General features: G+C 30.2%; 1 long non-coding RNA gene across 2 annotated transcripts in view; it reads left to right on the top strand.

Annotated features, from left to right (window-relative positions):
* LOC149132254 (uncharacterized) overlaps positions 1–12521 on the top strand; it is a 48450-nt gene extending 35929 nt beyond the window's left edge. The window contains exon 2 of one of the 2 annotated variants that reach the window (XR_016244545.1): positions 6406–12521. This is a non-coding gene — a long non-coding RNA (uncharacterized LOC149132254). Of the gene's footprint in view, positions 1–5274; positions 5412–6405 lie in introns of those variants that run through there. The other variant, XR_016244546.1, reaches the window with a different exon arrangement.
* Positions 12522–23850: the final 11329 nt, after the last annotated feature.

Below are 23850 nucleotides of genomic sequence, written 5' to 3'. Positions count from 1 at the left end.
CATCCCAATACATTATATTGTCTTTGAGCTTTTAAAGTTCAATGGTAATCCATGTAGATAATGGTTGGAAAAATAAGGATGCATGAGAATTGAGAGTTGTGTTAGGTTTAAAAAAGGGTTAAAAGTTTGTGTTGAGCAGGAAGTGTGGTGTCAAAACAGGAAGTGTGTGTAAGGGGAGACAAATGTTTTTTGTTGGAGTTATGAACTTTTTTTAGTTCATAACTCCAACTAAAAACATTTGTCTCCCCTTACACACACTTCCTGTTTTGACACCACACTTCTTGCTTAACACAAACTTTTAGCCTCTTTTCTCTTTTTATATATTATTTTCTTCATTTTGTACTTCTTTGTGAAAAACATTTTCATTCTCCCTCTTCTTGAAAATTTGCCATTCAATGAAAGCCGGTTAGAAATCTTTATTAAAATATGCTTCCAGTTTAGCATTCTGCGTTATTATTATTTTTCATTTTCCTATATATATATATATATATATATATATATAAATAGATAAATAGATACACACACACACACACACACACACGCACAGGGTGCATAAGATATTTGAGGACAGATTTATGTTTATAAAAAAACATATATAATAACAGATAATATCCTTATTTCTTAAAAAATGCTATGAGGACAAAAATAAACTGTCTTTTCTATAATGTTATTCAATAAAGCCACCTTCAGCTTTAACAGCTGCTTCTGTATGAGATCTAAATCATCGATATGCTCAAATCAAGTGATTCTGGTTCCTTTTGGACACTACTCTGACTATGGCAGCTTTCATAGAATCTTTGGTGTTGTGGGTATGTTCATTGACCACTCTCTCAACAATGCTCCACATGTAATAGTCCAATGGATTGAGGTCTGGGAAATTAGGATGCCAAATGTTAGGGGTTATGTGATCATGAAAATTTTCAGCCATCCATTCCTATGTTACTAGAGCCATGTGCAAGTCTTACTGAAACACTGGGGATTTCAGAGTGTTTAGAATGATTTTTTTATGCTTTGATACTGATAATACGTTTCCATCCTCATTCTCTAGTTCCTTACAAACTCTATATATGTGTGTGTGTGTGTGTATATATAAATATATATATATATATATATATATATATATATATATATATATGTGTGTGTGTGTGTGTGTGTGTGTGTGTGTGTGTGTATACATATGTATGAATATATATATATATATGTGTGTGTATGTATATACATATGTATGAATATATGTATGTGTATATATATATATATATATATATGTATATACATATGTGTGTGTGTGTGTGTGCATATACATACATACATACATACATATGTGTGTGTATGTAAATATCTGTGTGTGTATGTATATATATATATATATATATATATACACACCTCTACTGAAAGTCTTTCTCCTGAAACCTACTGGAACTTCTACCGGAAGTCATTCTTCTGGAACCTCTCTTTCTCCTGGAACCTCTCTTTCTCCTGGAACCTCTACTGGAAGTCTTTCTCCTGGAACCTACTGGAACCTCTACCGGAAGTCTTTCTCCTGGAACCTCTACGGGAAGTCTTTCTCCTGGAACCTCTACGGGAAATCTTTCTCCTCTATCTAAATATGCGAACACAATAGAAACATTTGTCATCTTTTTCAAACAAATTCTATAATTAAAGATGTGATTCTCTCCACGTATTTTTGTCTAATTCTGTGAATTTCTCAAAATTCTTCTTACTGATATTTGGACCATCTTGTCATACATGAAGGATTATCTTGAATGTGTTTTGTACTTGCATTTATTGGGATCTGATTATTGGATGTGGTTAATCAAATTCGTTTAAAACTGAATGATTTATTAATATCTACCTGGGTCTTTCAATCCCTTCTTTTCTCTTCTTATATATACAAAGTTGCATCATTAGAAATGTTAATGTAACTAATTGATAGAGATGAATAAATGTGTAGCTAATTCATATACCTCCTGGGTTCAATACGAGTGACTAAATTCTATGCAGAAAATGCTTCTGCAAGGCTTTTGTCTAACAAGTGAAACCTGTAAAAGAAGAAAATGCTATAAAAATGCATTTTGAAGTTGTGAATCTGGATTTTTTCCTTCCTGTCAAATGAAATATAATCATTTTTCTTGGATTAGAAAAGGTATCCACTTGTAGAAACCATGCCAAAGCTGACATAAAAACTTAGTGTTGTCTGCTGATTCATTGCACCCTATTGATCATTCAACTTATGCTAGTGAAGTAAATAGACATTAAATGATTATGATTGAATACATCAGTATCATAATCTATATTTTATCCATTTTCATACACTGGAATATTTTAAATAGATCTGTTTCAAAATTTCTTGTAGCCATTGTTGCATGAAATCCTATTTTGTGGAATTTTCATAATCTTTTTACATATTCAAACTATTGTAGTAACTTCTGCCCCTCCTCTCACCTTGCTGTAACTTTTACTTTTATTGCAGCCATTTTCTCAGTTTGATTCTGTTAATTCCCCACCTACCCATTATAATTCCTTCTGGGTTATAATACCCATTTTGTTCCCTTCTTCATCTTTCAATACCATACCATATCTCTTCAAGTAGAAAAGATTAATGATTATTTCTTTGAAATCTTGTCAGAGATCAATAGTGTTAACATTTACAGAATCTTGTTTAGATTAAATTTTGTTCTGTCTCTGATAGGGAGTAAATTAAATGTAAAAGCATTTTACATTAAAATAAATTTTCAAAGTAGACCTGCTTTGGATGTCTGCTTTAAAATGTAATTCAGTATTATACAGTTGCTTCACTTAATGCAGTTGCAAGTTACGTTGCATTAATTCAGGTAAGCCGGTTGTAAATTTACAATTTAAACACATTAAATGAACAGGTAGTGCCACTGACTTTTGCTAATATGACAGTTTTGCTAAAGGTCGTTAATAAAACCAAAGGTCGTTAATAAAACCCTTAGTTGTTGAACTCTGATTCAACTTTTGATCCAGCACACCACTTGTGATCAAAAGTGTTCCGGCTCTGATGAGCACACATTTTTTCTCAGGTCAAGTGACTACATGGCTTCCTTCATTGGCTCAGTAATTCCTTTCTCTGTGCTGGGTTAGATTTGAACACAATTACATTGTTACAAAATACGAGTGAATTTGGATGACACAAATAGTGTCAGATAAAACATATCTACATATCATTGATGGTAATTGGTGCAAATTAGGAACTTTGTTTACATTTTCATATTTAATTTCATATCCTACCTGGAACTGTTTTAATTGGATTTAATTACCCAGTTGCCGTCAGCTTCAGAATTGTACTTTGTGCTATCAGCAGCTGTGAAAAAGAAGCTTAAACTTTAACATCCTGTTGGAAAATTTCTAAGCCAAAAACCTGGTCTTGTAATGATTCCGTTATGGAAGAGGAATGAACAGTTGAGGGGATTCATTTTCTCCCTTACATTAGAAAGATTTCTACTTCCTTTGTACTCAAGGTTAGTATGATTCTTGTGATACTACGTTCCAGGATTGTCTGACCCTTGCAGTACCACGTGGGTAGTGTCATACAGTAAAGTAAGAGTAAATTTTGGAAATTAGGTAAAATTTGTCTGATAATTGTGAGATGAAATATTCTTATTTGTACTGAAAATAAATCTCTTTAAGATACTTGCTTCTTGTAGTTTGATTGTTACCTGTTCTGCTTGTAAACTAACTGCTGTGAACAATACCTATAAAACTTTCCAAGCTATCTCAAAAGAAAATTGCTTCTTAACTTAAGTGTAAATGTTTAGAAAGATTGATTTGTTCCTAACCTGTAAGGAAAATATTGGAAAATACATATGGTTATGAGAGATTTGACCGCTCACAAATAATGTGAAGAATATGGTCTACTGTGAAACATGTCTCTATGCTGCAGTCTTCTTGGCTAGAGTGGTGAATATATTTAATTACCATTTCTCATCTATTTAACAAAGTGATTTTTATCAAAGTCTTTTAAACATTTATTTAAAGTATTGTATATTATGTAATAATTGGAATCATTCTTTTCTGTAATAATAAACTACCTGCTGTGACCACTGCTTCAGTAGACAATTGCTCAATTATTAGTTTAGTTTGCCTTTTTCATTTAATACTTGATAGAGCAGTTGACTATTTATAAGTTAGATAACTATTACTTTTCAACATTACTTCTTCCTCTGTGTGTGTTGGAAGAAAGCTGTTTTTACAGCACTTACCGCTTCCTTCAATCTATTCTTTTTTCTTTAACTGATATAATAATCATTTACACAAGCTTACAATAACAAAAAAAAAAGGGAAGTGAAATGACCATGGAGGGAATATCATTGACAGAAATTTCCATGCAAAAAAAAAAAGAATTTCATGCTGGAATATAGCATCAACATCTGGGATGCTTATTCAAAACTGTAGCTCCTGCAATTCTCAAAATAATATAAAATTATTGTTAAAACAAAACACAGCTTTCTAAAGATATTTTCTGTGATGTTCTTTTAGAAATTCTATTTTTAAATATAGTATAAAACCATGTCGATGGCACATCTAAGAAGTACATATGTATTTTAAATAAAATTATATTTATCCAGAATTAGTTTTGCCTCTTTTGTCTAGCATTAGCTTTTGTTTTTATAATATTACTGCAGATGTTCTGATTCAAAAATTAAATTTCATGAGCTTTTTGAATATTTCTAAAAGCTTTACATTCAATTCTTGTAAATAATGAAACAAAATTTGAATAACTTTTATTGCATACCCCCATTGCATTATTTTTTTTTATCTCTGAAGACAAATTCCACTGAAGTAATTTTTGGCAAGAAATTCTAATTCTAGTCTCTTCTGTTAGTAAGCCAACAATGAATATTCAATAGGTGAATGTCAATATTTCTTATTCTGAATTTAATCACATTTGATATAAAATGACTGTTTAGGAGAATTAGAACAACAAAATAGAAGAATTTCTCTTTGAGAAAGAAATATACACATGACCAACAAGAAAATTTAAAAAAACATCAAAACATACAGAGGAATAAGTTTTGAATAAAAGTTGAATATTTAATTGAAATTGATTGATTTTAATGGAGAATAATTTCCAAAACTGTTCATTACTCTAACAAAGCAATTAAGCTTCATTGTAAAAAAAAAAAAAAAAAAAAAACTTTGAAAAAATTACAACTTCTGTATAAACTGATTTCATGAATTATTGATGTTTCTCAATGTTTTTAGAATTTGTCATTCTAATTTCTTTTTCTGTTTCTTGCATGTCTGTTGCAGTTTAGGATGAGAGAATAGAACTGAAATGCTGATCCAAGTCTGTAGCAAAACCAATAGTGCTTAGTTTGAAATTTTGTTTTTTGTGGGGGCAGGGGAGTTATTTTTCAGTGATGCATTGAAAATTAATTTCAAACTCCTATTTAGTTTTTATGGTATATTCTTACAAATTAGTTTCAAACGACATTCTTTAATGTTTTAGAAACCTTGTCAGATTCACTATACAAGTCAGAAATTTTAGCATAAGTCATCTAATATAGATTATTTGGTGAAAAATAATGTAATAAATTTACTGGCTAACCATTTGGAATGGAGATTTCATTTGTATTCACCTCCCCCACATCTTCAGTTTGTTATTCTCTATAAATGCTCTATATTTGATATAAGCACCAATATTTAAGTAACTTTTGCTGAAGTTCATTTAATTGTTTGAATTTAAAATTTAAAATAAGGGTGGTGGGGGTTCCCCTACTTGTGCTAGATTGTTTGCTTTAAGAACAACTTAATCAAATATTCCATACTAGTGAATATATAATGGATATTCCTTGGAAGATATTTATATATTAGCATATATTGAAATATTCGTTTTATGTTTCCACTTATAATTATGCAATTTATTTTAAAAAATTTTTTGAAGTACCTTGTTCCAAGTGTATTCTAAATGGCATGAATTTTGCTCATCTGCAAACATTACACATTTTCTCATCAATCACCAGACATGATGCTAAATACTTTTTATCTAAATCTTGTCTTCTCAGGACTTTGATTCTCTAGAACCTGTTGTTGTGTACATTTTCCTTCTGTAGAAGTTGAAGGGAAATTTCAACAGCATTGAACTTACTAGTCAGTGAGGGTTTGCAAGCATTGTGCTTAACAATTAAAAGAAAAGTTTAAAATCTCCAGGAATGTCCTGATGAAACTGATTTTTTTTTCTGCATGTACTAAAGAAAGTTTAATTCAGTTAGCAGTAAAATATGAATTGTAACTTTCTGATTTACAACTTGTTTAAATCTAAATAAACATCTATATCCATTAACTTTAGACTACAAAGCTTGATAAGGCTAACTCATTCTATTTTCATGATGTCTTTATTCATTCAAAAGTATTCCATAGTTTTGTTTTTTTTTAAACCAGAGATCCATCAAGATTTGTTGTGAATTTTATCAAATGGAAAACGCATAACTTTGGAAATATTTAACATTTTCCTGTTTGAATAGCATTGAAATCCACATTATAGTCATACATAATTGCATAAAAGATAGAATATTTTGTTGTGACACTGAAAAGTCAAACTGATGAAGTCAATCAGCACTGAAACTTCAGTCACTGTCAAATTTTACCTTGTAATTGATGTATGTGTGTGTGTTTGTGTATATGCGTGTGTGTATTTTTCAAAGAAAATACAAAGCAGTAGCACTTTCATTTTAGACATTTAATTGGTTAACAGAAGAACCATTTAATTATTAGATGTGGCATACCATCATCATCATCATCATCATCGTTTAACGTCCGCTTTCCATGCTAGCATGGGTTGGACGATTTGACTGAGGACTGATGAAACCGGATGGCTAACACCAGGCTCCAATCTGATTTGGCAGAGTTTCTACAGCTGGATGCCCTTCCTAACGCCAACCACTCAGAGAGTGTAGTGGGTGCTTTTACGTGTCACCCGCACGAAGGCCAGTCAGGCGGTACTGGCAACGGCCTTGAATGTAGATTTGCAAAGGCTGGAAAGAAATGAAGTAGCTACTGGATGTGTAATACCATTGAGCATAGAGAGCACAAGTGAGCTGAGAAAAAAAATTAGATACAAAAAGAATCAGTGTGGAAGAGAGAAGACTGTACCATTATGGATGTGATGCATACTAGAGGATGACAATTAGGTAAAAGAAAGGATAAGAGATCCAAGCGGAATGAACCTGCAGAAAAGGATTAAGAATGATATAAGCAGAAATAGTGAAAGCTGATCTCGGTTTGAAAAAGAGATGAAGGGATGATAAGAAAATATAACAAGTGGAGAATACACAGAGCTGAATAAGACCTGGTCAACCTGTGCACCTGTGAGAAAATAGATTTAAAATGATGGCGATGATGATTGTAAAAGAAGAAACTTCATGTCAGTTACAAATGTATCTTGGAAACACATACTTTCATTGATAAGAATGAATAGGAATTCAAAATATCCATATAAAGAAAGACATTATACAAGTGACTATTAAAAAACCACTGCCTGGATAATTCTTTTTTCATGGAGATGGTATGTTGCAATGAGAAAAAATAACAGACCACTTGAGTCGTTGTTTCATTGTTTATTTTATTAAAATGACGTCAAACATGAACACACATGTTTAAATTAAACTGGAACAATCTTCATTTTTTTTATTTCTTTTTATTTATTTTTTTTTTACATCATATTTCAGACTGTCAGGGGAAAAAAAATGAACTCTTATTCAGAGAGTAGAAAATGTTAACACTGACCAATTGGTCATATTTTTTTTTTAAATGTAACAATGAACATTTTAAAAAAATCAGTTTTTAAAATTTTCCATCAGATTTAACCAGTGGTTTAACTAAGAACCAGTTTAATTTTTGGGTACAGACAAATAACAAATATTGGATTCTAACGTTTTTTTCACTTTTTTTTTTAATGTTTTCTATTTTTCATTTTAATTTTGTTAAATATCTTGTTTTGAAATGAGAATTTTATTTTTGTATTTTGTCAAGTTAATAAAGAAACAGAATTTTTTGTTTGTATTTTGTAAACAAATGATGTAATATGTATGAAATATTACCTAGTATTATTCTAAACCAAAATATGAATGCCTTGAAACCAAAAGAAAACAAAAGTCACAGTGATAAATATAGGAACAATTAAAAGTTTATTTGCTGCATCATCACTTTTTGTTGGGTTTTTTTTTGTTTAAACTTATAATCCATTCTTGGTTGGGTAGAATTTAAATTGACAGGGCTCCTTTAAGTATAGTCTGCAAGATATCTGAGTTGATTACTACAAAGTTACCAACTCGCACATTGATAGTCAGTGTATTGAAATTGCGTGTGTATCTGAGTGAATGTTTGTGAGTGTGTTTGAAGAAATGTGTGTGGGTGTTTTCAATGTGATCATGAACAAAACACAATACGTCTATTGATTTAACAAAAAACAAAAAATTCAAAGTGATGCCAAATTGTTGATTGATTATTACTATTGATTTGTTAATGTGATTTATGCTGTATGTAATAAATTACTAACTTGATTTAATGTTACTTTAAAATATCTGTTATTCATTAATAAAATTATAACACATTTGATTTTAATCTTTTTGATATGTGGAAACTAATGTGATAATATTTTTCCTCTTGTATTTATAATGAGTTATTAGAAGAGTTTTACTGGGTAAAAATGAGTTGTAACAAATCAGCATAAAGCATTGAACACTTGTGAGATCATTACTAAACAGAACTGTTATATCAAATAAAACAAACAAAAAAGAATAAAAAAATAAGGAGACATCAACATGCTACAATTTATTGGATAAGGTTTACAAGTGTTTTGTTTCAGAATTTTGTTAGATCTTTTTGACAATATCTTTCTATTAAAATTAAGGAAGGTGTCACTGCATGAATTATCATTTCTAGTCTGACTGAATGTTAATTCCTTTTAATGCATCTAAAGTGACTTAAATAAATAAAAAGTTAATTTGCAATAATTAACTGGAAGTTTTATTGTTGTTAGTAATAATTTATTTCATTAAAACAAAAAGATAATAATGAAGCTCTTCAGATATTCAGATCTTGACAAAAGTGTAAATGTCTTATTTGAAGGTTGTAAGAAAATACACTGGAAGAAATACGTTGGTCCTGTTAGAAATAAATTGAATTATCGAATGCTTAGACAACCTATTCTCTGACATAATAGAATTATAAGATTTTAATAAGATAAATTTGTGTACCATTGAAAAAGTTGAGAATTCTGTTGTTTTGAGCATGTTCTTCCTTCAAAGAACTCCACTTTCCCACACAGCACACAAGCATTATTGTTAAAATTTCATTAACTGTCTTGCACATAAGTATGTCCTGTTTACTAAGTATAAATATTCTTTATTTAATCTTGCACATCTTATTGTTAGTAAATATTAAAAAAAACTTTATAAATTTCTATGAAAGCAACACATATACTATGAATCTCACTCTGCATGTGTTTGTGTGTGTGTGTGTGTGTGTGTGTGTGTTTGTGCAATAGTTTTGTGTATCATTGTGTATATGTGTCTGCGATCATGAACATTATAAATTAAATGTACAATACACACACACACTTGAATAACTGGTATACTATCTAATATTTGTTATTAAAAGAAAAATATAAATTCTGAAATAAATTTGTGTAAATGATCTAAATTACATACTTTGTAGTAAGTCAAATCATGGTTTTTATCTCATAGAGGGAGGGAGAGGGGTTATGTCTCTGTGTGTTTGTAAGCATGAAGTAGTAAATAATATTCATTTTTCACTATAATGAAATCATTTGTATGAATTAACCAATTGTACAACAAACACACATACATCTACACACTTGTGCATTCATGTATGTCTGTGTCTGGAGATAATAGTATTTGCTCTTTGACACTGTGTTACATTAGACTATATAAACATGTATATATGTAGATAGGTCTGTAAACATTAGAAAAACCAAGTTGTTACATCTAAATATATTGTCTCCTCATAGATTTCAGTTTAGCAGTAAATTAAATGTGGAAAAAGATTGTAAGAAATAGATTTGTCTTAATATCTGCTTTATGTAATTCAATCAGAATAAAAAAAAAGTATTGTTTCATTTAATTTAATTGATTTTTTTTTAAAGAAATGATTTAAGAAATTGATATTACTTTTATTCTTTATTTCCACTCAAAAATTATTTGCTTTCATTTCTATTTCTGTTTATGTGCTTTTAGTTTCATATGGCACACAATATAATTATCTTTCTAATATATTATTAGAAAAATATGTAGCATCTCCTAACCGTTTTGATATTAATGTGACTTACAGGAATAATTCATCTGGAAATATCTTCCTTGTTTTCCTGTAGCCAGTCATATTCTCATAACTTACTCATTCATGCAACAAACTAATAATTGCTAGATTTCATTTTTGTTTTTCCTTTTTTCTTTTCTATACTAAATATTGAGACTCGTTGAATTTTGTATTTAAAAAAATGTCTTAAAAAATTAGTGGTATGTTTTATGTGTTCCATTTCTCAAGTTATTGTACGCTATAAATGAATATAGATACAGGAAATTAAAAGATATTTGTTTTATTTACTAGAAAAAAACATTATTGCGTATTGAATTTGCTTGAGATAAACTACAAAAATTAAAAAATTAAAACCATCTTGAATGTTTTAATGTGACTTTATCAATGTTATTAACTTAATATGACAATATCATTTCCTTTCTTCTAAATTTTTTTTTTTTGTTTTTCAAGAATCAAACTGAAATTCAAATTTCTTAATTTTAAATGTTTTTTTTATCTATTTCCTCATTTTGCAATTTGATATTTCATTCCTTTATTCTTTTACTTGATTCAGTCATCTTAACTGAGGCCATGCTGGAGCACCACCTTTAGTCAAACAAATTGACCCCAGCACTTATTCTTTCTAAGCCTAGTACTTATTCTGTCAGTCTCTTTTGCCAAACCACTAAGTTACGGGCTGTAAACACACCAATATCGGTTGTCAAGTGATGGTGGAGGGACAAACACACACACACACACACACACACATATATATATAATGGGCTTCTTTCAGCTTCCATCTACCAAATCCACTCACAAGGCTTTGGTTGGCCTGTAGCTATAAAAGACATTTACCCAAAGTGCCATGCAGTGGGACTGAATCCAGAACCATATGGTTGGAAAGCAATCTTCTTACTACACAGCCAAGCCTAAGATGCATAAAGATTTCTTCAATATTGCATTAACTCTGAACTGCTGGCAACACTGCACAAGTACAACTATAACAGCTAATAAAAAGGATATATTTGTCTACATGCAAATTAACTCTACATCAAGGTATTGAATACTATTTTCATATTGACAGATATAAACATTGTCACTTGCTATATCTTAATAAATTAATCTGTAAACAGAAGTTAGTGACTGATTACTAGGAAGTTATTTTTCATTATACTTTTAGGGTTGAAAACTTACAGCAAAGGTGTCTGACAATTTATTTCTAGAACTGTCTTGAAAAGAGTTCACCTGAGAAGGTCGATATATATATATATATATATATATACACACTTTAAAAATTCAACTAAATGTAGTAGCCATTACTTTGAATGTAATATACCTATGTTGGACCAACACAAATACTGTAATACATTATTTATTAGTTTGATATTTTAAAGCAGTAAAATTTGCTACATTTTGTTATTGAGCAGAAGAACAGGAGCAATTTGACTGCTAAAATTGGATTTTAAAGAGAATATTAGTAAATCAGCAAGTAGCCAATAAATGTGTAGTCAGATATACTTACCAATCTTTGTAAACTTCCTTGACAAACATCGTAAATGTCAAACAAGTTGATTTCTGTGTTTAAATAAACCACTTAGAGTAGAATATAAAGCTTTAGTGGTGTCTTACAAAGTAAACATCTGCTAGTATTTACAAGAACTTTGACATACTTAACAGTTATGTTGTTCAAATAAAGATGTCGGCCATATATATTTCACACCATGTATGTATGTATGTGTATATATATATATATATATATATAATTAGAATGGTAAATTTGACTTGCAAGCATTTGTGTTTAAAGATTAATTAGCAAATTTTTTATCATTACTTATATTTTTTCTCTCAATCCTTATATTATATTTTTGAAAGTTAAAAAGATTTTTAGACAAACTACGATCTATAGGGTTAAAATAAATATATAATGATTTATGGGTTTTTTTTGTATGTTTGTCATTAAGCCACAATGAAGTTTGAGATTGAATCTGCCAAGCTTGCTTTGATCTAAATTGTTATTTTAGTTTTATTATTATGGCAAAAACAAATAATTCTTTAATATTATATTTAAAGAGAAAATAACTTCTTCAAAGAACAGCTGCTTTGATTTTTTTTTTTTTTCTAATCTTTTTTAGTGATCTATAACTTAGAAATAGTGTTTCTTAAAGGGACTGAAAACATTTGGAATAAAAATAATTTTTTGAAACATCGATAACATTTATGTAATAATATTAATGACGATAATATTGTAAAATATATGATTTCACTTTTTAAATCTTCTTAGTTACTTTAATTTTGTGAATTAAATAGCTTTAAATATTTTTGATTTTCTTTAAATGAAAATCAGATTTTATTCCTCCTAAACTCTTAACTACACCTGACCAAATAATTTAGGGCCTGGAGGAAGTGAGCAGGTCAGTGTCCTTGGTCTTTGCAGGACCTCCTAAATTGTAAGATGGAAGCCATGTTCCTTTTGAACTTTTGTAAATCAACACTTGCAAGAAAAATATGACTTTGGAAGGAATTTCAAAGAAGGAACACCAGGGCACCAGGGGACAGTGATTCGTAGAAGGGCTGATGACGATGGGTGGTGAACACGCAATCAAGAATAAATTTTTTCATAAGTAAGGTGTGCTTCCTAACTGTCTTCAGGTGTGGCACCTTGGGCTGCCATGTTTATATAAGTGTGTGTCTGTCCCCCACCAACTCGTGTTGGTTTGTTTCTGTCCCCCATAACTTCAGTGTTCAGCAAAAGAGATTTGTTCACCTCGAACTCTTTAGAGCAGTGTCCCAACATGGCTGAAGTCTAATGACTAAAACAAATAAAAGGTAAATTTAAAAGTTATTATTTAGCATGAATGGTAATTTAAAAACCAAATGCCTATCAATATTTTGATTTTTCCATCTATATTCTGTTTTCAAACATCACAGGGATTTACTTTGTCTTCCATTCTTCCATAGTTAATAGATGAAGGTTATACTGGGGGGTCATCTAAATTGATTACATCTACTTACAACTTTACAACAATTTCTGTTGGTATAACATCCTACACTGTGCCAATGAAAGAAATCAATATTACAATAGTATCTCGTTAAACCATAATTAAAGAGATATTCAAATTCTTTGTGTTTTATTAACATTGCTTTATTTAAGCTTATGTTCTAACTTTCAAAAATTTAATAAGTTCCCATGAAAAATAATGATTTTTAAAATTCTATTTTGTTGTTCAGAAACATAATTATGTTGTCTTTGATTTTTGTGAGAAGATATATCCTGGCTTTTTATAGAAATATCCTAATATCTAAACAATTGTCCGGTTAAAAAGTTGTCATAAGAGAAAGTGAACTTAGATTTTTTATGTATGCAGTAAATGTTAAAGACAACTGGTAAGATTCTATATAACAATCTAATTGTCAGTAGACTAGACAGACTTTTCAGTTAAATGCTGAATGTTTGATATACATGTCATCTTCATTGCTCTATGCTATGCTGAGATTTATATTTAAAATGTTTTATTTGGAAACTATTCTCTCTCTCTAATTAGTTTGCTGTTGCTTTTCTATTTGGCTATCAGTCTATCAATTTCAATTAAGATTCATAAATATAACCAATATTTGAAAAGAAATAACTGTCAGTGATTTCAAGCCTCAAAACAATAATACAATAATAATTAGTAATATTTGCTGTTGTATGTGTTTTTACTGCTCTTTTGCAGAAGTAAATTTATAATCCAGAGCTAGTTACCTGCTAAGTTATGGGCCTATATGTTTAGTTATTCATCATAGTTTACTGCAACGAAGCTTAAATTCCTATACCTTACAATACAATGGTTTTCCAATCTGGATATTTATCTTCTTCAAATTAAAATTGTAAAACCATAAGTTACAGTATTGTATTATTGTGTCAAATAGTTCAGTTGTTTTCAGAGTCTAGGGCTTTGGATCTGCTGTAGATCATATTTGTTAGTTTCCTCCACAAAATTACAATAAATGTAGTGAAATTCTTGTAGAGTAAAATACAGTATTTGTCAACATTATAATTGAGATGTTTTTGCCATCTCTAATAACTGTAACCTAAATAAATTTCAACTTATTCTTTACAAACTAATCTGTATCTATGAATACATGTCAGTAAATAATACATGCATATCTCTAAAATAGCTCAGTTCGTCATAAATTTGTATATGTCTCATTCATTTTATTCTTTCTACAAATAAATAATAAAGTTTCCTAACTGTGCAAACTTTGATTAAATTCAAACAAATATATTTATATCCTGAACTATGTGAAATAACCAAGGGAAAAGTGGTCATGCTTCGTATTTAAAGTATCCAGTAGCATTTCTATACAGTTTATCCATTGTTGCATTCTGTGAACTAACACTCATAGAACAGGTAAGTAAATGTTGTGCTGGTGCCATATGAGATAAAACATCAGTCCCTACAATGCTTGAAAGCTATCGCTCTTACAAATGTAATTCATTTGAGAGAATTAAAATACTGTATCACAACCCTGCTACACTTACAATTATAGAGTGTGCTTACATTCCCTTGACCAAACTATTTTATTCAATGTTTGATAATCTCTCCTGTATTATCGAATCGAATGAAACGTTGAAGGCTAGTTACTTTGAAATCATTCCTCTGAAACAGTCTCTCCCTCGTTAGTCTCAGTCTACAAAATATTCTAGTCTTATTTCATTACCGGGAAAGAAAACAACCCTGCCAAATATGCAGTCTTATTTTAAACACTTTTAAAGGGGTAGAAATAAGTGTGCTGTATTATTGTTCTCTCCTCTAACCACTAGTTCATGTTATCAAGATCCAGATTTTCTTGGACTGTTTAACAGGTCAAGCTTTTATAGCCAGTAACTCTGAAATACTTTTCTGATACCAATGTTATTGCCTCTGACCATCTTCACTGCAATTGTCTGTGGGATTTTGGTTGTCCCCAGCAACATGACTTTCACTCAACAATATCAACAGAATTTACTCGTATCCATTTGATTAAACCATGTGCAATCATCAGAAAAATGGCTGGTGCCTAATTCTCAAACCTTGATAAATTGAGGCTTTTAACATCTTTCATGGAATGAAACAGTGAATATCTCTTGATCTCAGCTGTTCTCTGTGAACCTGATAAGATCTTGGGTTTACTTTTATGAAGTGTCAGTTATTTCTATTTTCTATCCACATTGAATATTGAACTGCTATAAGTTTTTATTGTTGCTGAATTAATTATTCAAAGTGATATGCTTTGCATATGGTTTTTCTGAAGCTGTAAGTAAACAGGAAAATTGACCAGAGTTTATTAGTTGAAATGTTACAGTGGAAATAAGGGAGAATTATAAAAGGATTAAACTATTTGATGATAACTTTCCTCTATTTATTTCAAAATTAGTATCTTCCCAATTTTTAATCTACATAATGAAATATTTTAATTTATGAATGTATCTAAATAAGATGTTATGAAGTTTGATTTCAGACTAATCAGGAAAAAAAAAATAAAGAAAGAAAAATTGTGATGATTTGAATTAAATGAGTTAAGTATCAGCAGGAACAATGACAGGAGTGTATTATTGTGTAAGTGGTCATGCTTGATATTTAAAGTATCCAGTAGTATTTCTACACAGTGTATCCATTGTAAATGATGGATATGCAAAAGATGTAGTGGGGTTGCAAGCAGACTGAGAGAAAAGGTATACTCTGTTTATGACAGATGTACAGAAGAGTACACATAATCTCCTTGAAATACTTGTAGGGCTTCCCAGAAAGGGTCAGTCGCTCTTCTTACCTAGGTGACCTAATTAGCTGTGATGTTTGTTGTGGTCAGAGTATGAAAAGGAGTGGGGGATTTCTGAGAGTTACTGCCTCTGCTGGCAACAAAAAGGTTTCTCTCATTTTGATGTACAGATTGAATGATGTTCATGTATGAAGTACAATATGTAAGCTTTGAGTGTGAAAGAATTTTGAAGGTTAGACAAAAATGGAGGAAGCCTGCTTTTCTGGATGTACAATGTTAGTGACCATGAACAACAAAGAAGAAATGAGTTGAGAGAAAAGTTGTGTATCAGAGGAATCGGATGTCTTATGCAAAAGAGAAAGCTGCACTTGTAATGGCATCCGATGCATATGAAGGATGGCAGTTGCATAAAGAAGTATCAATGTTCCAAATGGGTGGAACCTGTGGATGTGGAAAGTCAAGGAAGACATAAAATGGAATGGTGAAGACCGTTCTCAAGAGGCTGATTATCATGGAGAAGATGACAAATGACTGTGACTCATGGCAAAGTGCTGACTAGAGAAGACCCACCCAAACAATGCATGCTTGGAAAAATGGGTGTAAAAAACCAGATGATAGTAGTGATGGATATTGGGATGAATATTATTTACATTTGAATTTCTCTTGACCACAAAGTTTTTATTAAATCTTTATATACTGTTCTCCCTCTCTTTCACTCATCATTCCTCCCCTCATCCATCATACATCTCTTCTATCAATGTGCCTCTCTATCACCATTTTCTCTGCCTGATTCTATGATGAGGATGGCATTGCATTGAATCTTTCCCTTTTTAGTTCATTCTATATCGTTTCTTCTTTATTGCTAGATCCTGTTCTTTCTCTCATTTTCCCTTCTCATACCTTTGTTGACATCCCTCACACTCTTTCTCTCTCCAAGCACTCCTTTACTTTTAGCACTCCCTATCTTATAACCTTCTTTCCCTCACGTCTCCCTCGTCTTTTACACCACACTTGTTTCTATTCAATCCCTTACCAACAAATGTCATATAGCAGTCTATTACCATTTCTTTTCCTTTATTCTTTTCTCACTCCACTCACATTGGATTGGGTTCTCTTTCACCGCACTCTCTTCTGGCTGTAAGGGATTACTACAGCTAAGGATCCAGCAACCCTGTGGTCAACGACTGAAAACAGTGTTAGGTAGAAAGAAATCTTTAGTCTTGCTAAGGACAAGTCCTATATGTTATGTTGTTGGTACCATTAAAAGTAATTATTGGCAAGTGAATGAAGACAAGAAAGGGTAGGACTCTGTAAACTTGTGAAGGACAAAGCAATCTCTTTAATGATACTGCCATGATAATAATGCACCCACTATATGATGTAAAGTGGTTGGTGCTAGGAGGGATATCTCGAAACCATGTCAGCAATGAGCCCTATGAATGAGATGATGTCCCCAGACTGTGTAGGAGGGCAGTAAATGGGAATAAGAACTGACTCTTAGACATCCCTTCAAACTCATACAGACATGGAAATATAGACATAAAGATGATGATGATGATGATGATAATATTTATATCTGTGTGCTGGCAAAGAAATTATCAGGAATCCAAAAAGGAATCTGCAAAAGAGGAAGACTGAGGAAGAAATGGTGAAGGTTGATATCAAGATGGAGATGGTCAATGAAGATGCTGTGCTTCTTCCAACCCAAGCAGAGTTAGAAAAACAGACATAAAATGTTGGTAGTTTATGTGCAGGCATTTAATGTTAGGCAGAGAGATTGTCACCCCTGTTATTATGGTGTATGCTATGCAGTAAATGATAGGTGAGTCAGTCTTCTACGAAAGAGGTATCACAACATTTTTGATATTTCCCCTAAGCTTATCAGGAACATTTTAACACTTCAGTAACAACGTAAGAAGAATGATCATCATTATTGAATTAGCTTCGTGTGTGTGTGTGTGTGTGTGTGTGTGTGTGTGTGTGTGTGTGTGTTATATGTAAACTTTATAAATGCATTTGTTACATTTGAAACAAGACAAGGTTATTAGTGTATGGAAAGAAGAGAAAAACTGCAATTTATCAGTTTTCGTTTGGCTTAAAGTAACAAATAGGATGTTGACTGATGTGGTAGCTCTAAGCTAAATTCTCAAGTTATTCAGATAATTGATAATCTCACTCACATTGTTGTAAATCTGCAATCAGAAAAGCATCAACTGAAAAAAGGCAACTGCAAAGTTTGAGGATTAACTGTTTCCTTATGAATTCAAATCCAATTTTCATGTATTCATCATTGCTAATGATAATTACTCCAGTGTTATTACTTACATACATGCTTAACCACGTTATTGCAGAAATTGGATGTTGATATTTTGTCAAATTATATGGTTTCCTTTTTAAAAAGTTTTGCTTCTCAATGCAATCTCTTTGGGGATATTTGTAAATCAGATAAACATACATGCATGAAGACACACTTATACACAATTTTGCTGAACATTTTTACATAATTTGAGTAATTTTTTTAAGCTTAAACTTTTTGCTTTATGATATCTTTAACTTTACTTCCAAATTTTAATCAACATAAAACTTGTCCTAGATTTAAAGTCAATTTAAAGTAGTTCAGTATGATTTCAACTTTACATCATTAAAATTGTGAATTTAGAGAATGCTTAAAAACTCCATAAGCTACCTGTAAGAAATAAAATAACACTCAAACCTTGTAAATTCTGCTTTATCGGTTATAAAAGATGGCCTAAATTAAAATTTTCTAGCTATTTTTGATATGAAAAGTTTATTCAAAGCAAATAGCTAATTTTAAATTTAATTCAATAATTTGGGAAATAGAAATGAATTTCATCTTTTTTATACTGATTGTCAATTAAGAAAGTGAAATTTTTCAAAAAATCTTATCTCAGTACAAAAACATAAAAAAAGGTATTTGTCAGTTCTGGAAAGGTTTCAAAATAATATCTTTGAAAAATTGTTTTATTCAGACAGATTAATTCAAGTCATTTTCTCATTCCTAATATTAATGTTCTTCAAAGAAAAGTCAAAATTTAAAAATTCATTTTTGTTTTAGCTTTGCCTAAACCTGTCAACTTATGGCTCTGAGTGATGAACAGAAACTTTTCATCAACAGGTATAACACAGATAAGTGCCCTAAAAAATAAACATTTAACTGTGTTAAAATTTCTTTATAGAAAAACTACTTTTTCTTCATTAACTAGCTTAGGAAATGAAAAATATATGAACATCTCATTATAAATATTATGATCTTCGATGATTTTATTTCATTGTTTTCTTAATAAATATATTAAATTAGTTGAAAACACAAGTACAAAACACCATTAAAATATAACAAATTTGTTATATATATACTCAAATTTTGATTTAAAACAGTTATAAAAAAAAACACTTTTTAAAAAATTTTTTATAAAAGAAAATGTATTTCAAAACCAAGTCAAAATTTAAATAATATATTGATAATTTTTTTTATAAAGAAAAAAAATCGCTACAATTAATTTAGGTGTATTGTGGGATAAACTTTTTAAGGAACAAAAAGTTTTTTTCCAAATTTCCCATGCAGTCTGGTTAACACTGGTGATGTTAGGCAGAAGTATTTTGTCATCAGGTAAGGTTGTTTATCAACCAAATAAATACATTTTAAAACTCTTAGATACTGTGCCAGCAAAAAATTTTTAAAATACAAGCATCTTTTTTCCCTAAAATATTTAAAATCTAAAGAGAAATTATTAAATTATAAATATTAAAATCCTCTGTTTCCTAACCATCTGGCTAGCCATAATTTCCTTGTATAACATAGCTGTGTTATATATTATTTGTGTGTGTGTAACATTATAGATAGGATTCTGTTGAAATATTTGGTTGAAAAATTAAACCAATTTAACTTTAGAAACTTAAGTTTTTCTAGTGTTTTTTTTTTTAAGTTTGACATTTATCATATGTAAGATAACTTTAGATGATTTCACTTTGAAATAAGCATTAAAAGAAGACAAAAAAAAAGAACAAAAACAAATCCTTGAATGAACACTGACATACAAAAGGAGACATGTTTTGTTTTTCCTGTGCTGCCACCTATTGCATGCAGACATTAAAAGAAAAAGAAAAAAAAACAAAGAGAAAAACGAAGAAAAAACTCAAACAATATTTTTTGTCCAACAACTTAATAGATGAATAAATACTATTGCATTCATTTTAGGTTGGTCTTTGGCAGTATTTCATTGAAGCTTTCTTACTTTATGGAATGAAATTCAGGATAAAGAAATATTTATAAAATAAACAAAAAACATTTTTTTTTGTGTTTTTCTTTCTTCATTATACTTGTCTTAGATGTGTGTATATGTGTATATTTACAAGGGTGTAATAAATCACCGTTCACAACTTACTGAGGAATAAAAATCTCTAGTTGTAGTTTCTTGTTTGGTTTTGCTGCCAGATGTGAGCAGATTTGTTCAGAAAATGCTATCAAAGAGTATGTATTGAATAATTGTTTTTAAAAGTATATTTACAAGGAATTAGTAGTTGTTATGTTAGAATGTTCTGCTTTGTCACTTTATAATATTAATTCTTATAGTTTGATCTACTTCTATCTCATTCCTTAGCAGGTGTATTTTAGGGTCACATGTAGTTTGAGGAATTTGTTGACATTTTCAACTGTGCATAATTCCATGCTTTCTCACATTACAGCATTCATTCATTCATCTATTCTTGTGATTACATACTTCTTTTAGTTTCTAGTTCAGAATAATATAACCTAAGGTATGTGTATATGGAAGTCAATACTTTAGGTGACAGCTAATGGAACTTACCCAAGGTTCTAAAAGCTTGTTGTATTGGATAATTAAACAAAGAAACTTTGTTTTATCCTAGTTTTCTTGCTTACTTGAAAATATAAGGATCAAATCTATTTATTCTATTCTTAAGCAAATCTGAATGGAACTTTAGCAGAAGCAATAACAACAATTCTTCTGAGGTCTTTAGCCATTTGTAGTTGAATCGAAATCAATAAAATATATAAATTTGAGAAGTTTGTATTATTCCTATTATTGTTCGTTATTTTTGAAGAAATACTTCCTAGTGTTGTTACAGTAGCCTTATAGTTGAACATCCACAATGACTCCTCATCTTTCTTGAACAATAACTGCTGACTACGTTAGCAATGGCTAAAACCAACATTATTTTTCTTTGCAATTTGGCGCTAAATGAAATAACATGAAATATTCACACAGTTTCATTCTTTCATTCAATCTGAAAGATCTTTGTAGATGAATACCGCATTAATAAATAAATTGATGACGGCAGGATTCAGCCGACAACACACACACACATTCACACACACAAAATCACTGTTAGTCTGTCTGCATTGTACTAATTTCATTGCAGATCACCAAATAATTCCAGCAGATGGAAAATTTTGAATATCTTTCAATACGATTAATGGCAGCAGTTTGTGCACATTTTATACATTAACTTTATGTGTATCAATGTATACATAAGATTCCTTGTATCCTTTTATATATGTACATCTTTTCTCCAAGCGCCATCCCCCAAAAGTAACATTTCTGGAGGCTGTATTATCAAAATAAAACTATTTTAGGCTGTCTAAATTTATCAACTGCTACATTTATGCATATATCAATATTTATGAAGGAAACATAACTTTACTAACATAATATGAGTTTGTGTTTGTTTAGGTTTCTGTAAAATGCGTTGTTCACATGGATAGAGGTGAATACATGTCTGCATCGATACAGTCAGGAAAGAACCGGACTTAAATTAGAATTGGAGATACATTATTTCTAGATGTTATTCAATCGATGTGCTTTTTGACAGGGAAGCAATTATAAGGAAGTTTTTATTCCCATATACTAAATATATGTTAAATTTGTAGGGTATCATATATATATATATATATATATATATATATATATACATTTTTGTTTTTATGCCTGCTTTCAGAGAAGTATCATCTCCTCACTTCCTTTAGTTTTCTTTCATACTTGAAGAACTAATTAATGTAAAACACATTTCAGTTTGTGTCATCTTAGTTGTTGAAACAATTTATTACTGACCAGCATCACATTTTATGATACATTAGTCTGTATTCAACTATAGTCTTATATCTGGATCTTGTTGCAATTAAAATTAGGTGTATGTAAAAACACTATCATTGTCTGTGATACTATTTTGAACTTGCAGTAATTTGTTAGAACAGTGATGGATTTATTTAGTAGAACATTGTTTTATTTTCCAAATAAACTGAATTTTCTATGAAAATGTATTCTTCCCAACAGAGAAAATGTGATATTTATTTTGTATAGATACATACATAAAAGTCAATTATATCATGGATTAATTAGTCCAGTGGTATTAATGTAAGACATTGATTGTAAGTATTATTATTATTAATTTATAATAGACCTTGTCAATAAAAAATTACCATCTGTACTTGTAACTGATTCTGTTTCACTCAATGAGAATGGAGTGTGCATGCAAGGACTTTATTTTCACTTCTATAGACATTCCAAAAACAAACCACCTTTTTGATATTCCTGATAGACGTTTATAACGAACTGAGAATATACACATGTTCATACACGCATGCATACACACACATACAAACACACAGTTTATTTCATTTCCTAGGAGATCTTTGATAGTATATTTATGCTTATAAAATATATTCCAATAACAGTCCATTACAAGGTTCAGTAAATTTGTATTTAGGCAAATAATTTTAAATTTCTTGTATACTTTTTTATAATGAAAAAGTATAGGAACTTATTAGAAACATTTCTTCTATTATTTTTCCAGTTTTAAATAAATCAGATTGCTCCGTTGATTATTTATCTTGCCTTTGTAATTTTTTTTAGAAATTAAATTCAAATTCTTGACTTGTTCAGCAAAACCAGCAACATCAGATTTAGTTTCAAAATAATTTCTAAAGGTTATGCTTCCGTAAACCAAATGAGTTGCCTTTTTGTCTTACCCTCTTTCTCTCTCTCTGTGCCTCTCTCTCTCCCTCTCTGTTCCTCTAGTTGTCTCCCCTTGAATCCGATGTATTTTTCATGCAACTTCATCCTGTGATTTCTATTTGGAGCTCATATGATACATACATATCTGATATATTGTCATATCCATGTACATTGTATCACTTTTATGCACAGGAGATTAATAATGTATGGTTATACTTTTGTATTTTTCTTCTCTCATTAATGAGATAAACTGTGAGTTAGGGTAACATTTTGACAAGTTAAATATCTAAAGCAGATGAATAAATCCTGCCTTTGATTTAAATGTATATATTTTTAAATATACATTGTTAATGAACCTACATTGGTGTGTGTATGTGTGTTAATGTTTGTGTGTATATGTGTGTGTGTATATTTGTATATACATATATACACACACACACACACACACAAGACATTATATATATATTTGCATATGTTCTTATAAAATATTAAATGTGTATATGGATATATCTATTCATATGTTTTACTACAGGCATCATATATCTCTGCTTAGTCAAATGAGTGTTTGACAGAACTAGAACTCCCTTTTCATACCATCAGTTTCATAGAGTCCTATGCCATCATAGTAACATTTGTCTTCACTAGGAGAAACTCTCTGAATGAATCACATATGTGGAGCTGTATTAAACCAGAGTATCAGATCCTACACACACACACACACACACATATTGATGCTATACACTTTTAGATGAAGTGTGTTAGGAACTCTTGTTTTTGTATTGCATAAAAACATAAACACACATCGTATATATGTATATATATATATATATGTATATATATA

Source organism: Octopus bimaculoides, chromosome 16 (genome assembly GCF_046866305.1).
Source record: "Octopus bimaculoides isolate indiv1 chromosome 16, ASM4686630v1, whole genome shotgun sequence".
NCBI lineage: Eukaryota > Metazoa > Mollusca > Cephalopoda > Octopoda > Octopodidae > Octopus > Octopus bimaculoides.
Note: the sequence above shows the minus strand (reverse complement) of the source record. Positions and strands in the feature narration are given on the sequence as shown.